Raw genomic sequence first — 5086 nt, 5'->3', positions numbered from 1 at the left:
TTGCTCTGAGGTCTCATCTGAGATGGTTGTAATGTGCTTTGTGCCATCGAGAGTTATCACTTGAGCTTCTTCCACAAGATGCGCTTCTGCTTCAGCATGATGGGCATCCGGGTCAATAACGACTTCAACAGTTTCCGTGGTTTTCACAATTTCCAGAATGTTCAGCTTTGGCTCAATCCCTTGGTAAGAAATTACCTGTACACTAAGTTGTACAGTTCCATCTGTCTTTACTCCTTGGTCAAATAAACTTCTTTCTGGATCCAGCTGGATATCTTGTAGGCAAATTTCATGAGCATCCAAAGAACACTGTAGTCTTGGTTCCAGCAGTTTTTTCAAATTGCCAATTGGTTCATTGATGTCTATGGCCTGTCTTACACACTCAGCTGGGGTGTAGGTTTGTTCTACAATGCTTTCTTCTGTGCACTCTGGTTTCTCAGTCCCATCAATCTCAATTTCTATCAACTCTTCTGCTTCTCTTTTAGTCACGGTTGAAATATTTCAAGGGCTCAGTTCCGCTCCAGAGTCGGCCCCGTCGCGCTCGCCCTGCTCCAGCGCAGGCTGAGAACGGCTGCGGCGCAGGCTCCACGTGCGGCGCCCCTCCGGTAAGGCCTACAGCTGCGCCGCCTGAAGCCTTTATATAGCAAATTTACTCAAGACTCTCTAAACAAAATGATTATTCCTGGTAAAAGTTTAGTGCTTTCTTGATTAAAATCTTCAGATTTTTGAAGCTCTATGGTTAGTGGTGCACATTTGTAGTCCCAGCAGGAGGAAACTGAGAGAGGAGGACCAATGTGAGTTCAAGGACAGCCTGGGCTGCATAGAAGGGCCCTATCTCAACACCAAAAAAAGAGAAACTATGATTTCAGTTTCTTAAGAGAAAAAGGTAAATGTGACATAACAGGTACTACATACTTGATAATGTTGTCAGTTCCAACCATAGATGGAAAGAAAACACCCATTTATGAATGTGTTTATTACCCTGGATCTTCTGCTGCTGAAATTCAGAAGATTAGGTCCCAATAAAGCACAGAGTTAGGTAAGTAGGTGCAGGTTAAACATACAAAGATAGAGACAGACTGCATTCACAGGGTGAAGGAGGACATGGCAGAGATGGTGGGAGACTGAGAAGAATTATTCAGACACCACACCTTAACTGCACTTTGAGGAATAACTACATGATGGAAACCACTATAAAGTGGTTCTGAGCAGGATTTAATATTATCCAATTGGTTTTCCAGGTTTACGTGTGAGTTGTCCAATGCTTAGGCCCCTTGTCTGACCATGGGCAGCAGTGAACCTGCATGACAAACTCCATCCCTGCTGAGGCCTTTATTGGTCTGCGAAGCTGGAACACCTCAAAGGACAAGATAAGGCCACAGTTGAGGACTTTAGCTGCAACCCGACTAACTGAAAGGAAACTGCAGCTGCAGGCTTCACACTCCTACTATAAAGGTTTACCTAAAGTTAATGTAGCAGTCCTGATTGACATAATTTACTACTTGGGAAAATATCTCTCAAGTTCCTGCTACAGTCCTCTCAGATTCCTGGGTTTTCTTTAGGATCCCCCCTCCTTACTTTGAAAATAAGGTAAGTATGGGCCACCCAGAGAAGTTCTTGGTCCAGATGATCTCAAGTTCTGTTAGAGGGCTTCAAATCTTCTCAAGCCCTACAATCACTATCACATGTCTCATTTATTTAAAGGCTTTGACCATCGACTCCTTTGGGAGATTGCAGGCCTGGAGCAGTATGCAAGAACTACAGGATATTACTAACCTGTAAATAGACACAGGTGAAGAAAGGGCTAAGGCCTAAAAAGGGGGAAATGTGTGTGAAGAGACCCATAAGCATGAAGAAGAAAGGCAAATTTAGAACATTTGCCTTTGAATCTCTTTCTTCCTCCCACTGCTGTTGCACCTGTCTTATTCTCCACCACGTTTTTCACGGAGACCTCCTGTGAAGCTGCCCACAGCACCTCATGCCTCCAGCCTCTTCCTTACAGATTGATCAGCTTCCAGATTAGTCTTTCTCCACAAAGTTGTAATAAACTTGCCAATGCCTCTTAATAGTTCCAGAAATGTAGAGGGGGAAAAGGAGCATCTATCTGTGGTTTACCACACTGAGGTTATGCACAGGACACAAAATTAATTTATAAAGTCAACGCTCTTTAGTTTTGTTTCATTGTGAGACTCCATGTTGCTGGATAGCCTCAGCTGGCCTGGGACCTACTATAGTGTCTTAGCCACCTGCAATCTGGGATTACAGAAGTATGCTACCACACCCAGCTCAAAATTCAATTACTTTTTTACATATTAGTGATGAAGAGTAGGAATTCAAACTTTATAATGCAATGCCATTTACATTGCCTCAAAGAAAATTGAAATGCTTAGTATCAATCTAAAAATATACATATAGGGGGCCGGGGAGATGGTTCAGTAGTATAAGCGCTTGACTGGCAAGCACAAGTATCTGAGTTCAATCCCCGGTTCCGCAAAAAAAAAAAAAATTAAAATATACATATAATGACTGTAATTTACTCAAGTATTTGTCACTGTGACCACATTTTACAAGGCATAGGGGCAGTGACAGGCAGGGATAGTGTTCTTAGCTGCTTGATTTTGGACCTCCACTAAAATATCTGCATTCATCTGCTTGGGTCACCATCCTGAGTAAAAACTAGCCTATGAATATGCAAATATTACTTCAATCAAATTTTGTTCAAATTGCAAGAGCAGACAGTCCATCCCTTCCTCCAACCCTCCAGCCCCAGCTTCCAGCAAAATGACAATTTATGGAGAAGAGAGAATAAACGCCAGGAAATGTGCCTGGCTTTGACCCAGGAGAACACCCAGGGGAAAACATGTTGAAAATCTGGTGCGTTTGAAGGTGTTGCTCTCACAAAAAGGAAGCTGGAGAAATTAGTTAATTAGTTAGTTATTACTCATATGAACCAGTTTTATTGATTCAAAGAGGTGGTAACCAAACCACAAGTAACTCAGAACCCACGCTAATAACTTACAATAACAAAAATTAGGATAAGGTGGTGAATAAAATGACCCAAGCAACCAATTTTATTGGTATTGCCTTAAAAATTGCCTTACTTGGGCCCGGAGAGATGGCTCAGTGGAATAAGCACTTCCCTGGCTAGCGCAAGGGCCTGAGTTCAATCCCCAGTTCCACCAAAAAAAAAAAAAAAAAATAGCCTTACTTGGGCTGGGGACATAGCTCAGGGGTCTATTTCTTGCCTGGCCAGCACAAGGGCCCACATTTGATTCCTCATACCACCTGCCATGCCAGCCCTGGAAGCCCAGGTCTGCCATGCTTACCAATACTTAGTGTGGGGGTGTACACCTCTAATTCCAGCGCTGGGAAGGCTGAGACAGAGGATCGCTATGAGTCTGAGCTGTGTAGCAAGAACCTCTACGAAATAAATAAATAAACAATTGAAAATAGCCTAAGTTTAACACAACAAAGTTTTTATTAAAAAGCAAGTATTTGCCAAGGAGATAGCTCAGTGGAATAAGTGTTTGCCTGGTAAACACAAGATCCTGAGTTTGATTCCAGGTACACAAAAAAAAGAAAGAAAGAAAGAAAGAAAGAAAGAAAGAAAGAAAGAAAGAAAGAAAGAAAGAAGAAAGAAAGAAAACCAAGTAATTAATTATTCTTTCATTGAAAAAGCAGAAATTTATCTTTTATTTTCTTCTCTTAATGTTTTGTTTTGTGGTGTCTTACTGAGTAGACCAGGCTGGCCTCAAACTTGCCACAATTTTCTTGCCTCAACCTCACAAATTCTTGGATTATGGGCATGTACCATCACATATGGCTAGGTTTTAATTTTCTAAACTAATGTTATTTATATCAAAAGCTTAAAAAAGGCTATAGCACAAAAACTCCTTTCATCTTCTCACTGGACAGTACAGCACACAATCTCCAAGTCTTTGGAAGTGTAATGCTCCTGTAAATATTTAAATTTCAACTCACAAATATGAGTCACTATGATTATTTTATATACGATAGTTACACCCACGATAAGTTCAAATCAGTTCTCATCTTTGCTGAGTACTGAGGGAAGCTGAGCCCAGCAGTGCATGCCTGAAATCTCATCCTCTCTCTGTGAGTTCAAGGCCAGCCTAGTCTACATAGTTCAAGGCCATGTTGAACTATATATTGAGACACTGTATCAAAAAAATACTGTGGCATTAAGGAGGCAAAGCAATTGTGGACTCCCTATATAGTGAATCCAGAAACAACAAATCTGCTTTAAAAATCTCAATTCTGGCTGGGGAGATGGCTCAGTAGAACAAGTGCTTGCCTGGCAAGCGCAAGGACCTGAGTTCAATCCCTGGTTCCAAAAAAAAAAAAAAAAACATTAAAAAATAAAATAAAAACAATGAAAATCTCAATTCTTGTAAAAATACAAGCTGAACTCGAGAGGTGTTTTGGGAGTCTTTCTTGTCTCTGCATATTGATTAAGGAAACATTAGAAATTTATTCCTGCTGAGGACAGAATCACCTAAAGTTTACTTGTAGTCTTTTTCCAGGTATTAAAACTCCCTTCCGGGCCTGGGAGATGGCTCAGTGGAATAAGTGCCTCCTTGGCAAGCACAAGGGCCGAAGTTCAATCCCCAGTTCCAAAAAAAAAACCAAAAAACAAAAAAAACAAAAGACAAAAAAAAACCTCCCTTCAAGTGAAAGTAATAAAACACTGCTATAACTTAAGCAAAAATTAAATGTGCTTTTACATACGACAAAAATAAGTACTGGATACATAAATTTACAAATCTATCACAATATCACATGTACTCTAAAGTTCATTTTTTTACTTTGTACATAGTTCTCATACTTCTTTTTTTCCATATATTTAGCAAACCACTTCATCACTTTTAATCTTCGAGATTTTGTATATCACAAATTAAAACAGCTTAGTTAATATTACTTAGCATAAATATCATTCTACTTTTTAGACTAAAACTTATTCCCACCATATTTAAGACTATCTTCCTTAAGCATTAGTAATCATAGCATAATGTAGCACTTTAAATTGTTAGAAATAAGCCTTAGAAGAGCAAAGGCAATCCTGAGCAACAAA

At 40.0% G+C, this 5086-nt stretch overlaps 1 pseudogene; it reads right to left on the bottom strand.

Annotated features, from left to right (window-relative positions):
• LOC101564281 overlaps nt 1-498 on the bottom strand; it is a 696-nt pseudogene extending 198 nt beyond the window's left edge.
• Between the last annotated feature and the right edge of the window lie 4588 nt (nt 499-5086).

This window comes from Octodon degus, unplaced genomic scaffold, assembly GCF_000260255.1.
Source record: "Octodon degus isolate 3935 unplaced genomic scaffold, OctDeg1.0 scaffold00189, whole genome shotgun sequence".
NCBI classification, from domain to species: domain Eukaryota; kingdom Metazoa; phylum Chordata; class Mammalia; order Rodentia; family Octodontidae; genus Octodon; species Octodon degus.
This window is presented reverse-complemented; position numbering and strand designations above follow the sequence as displayed.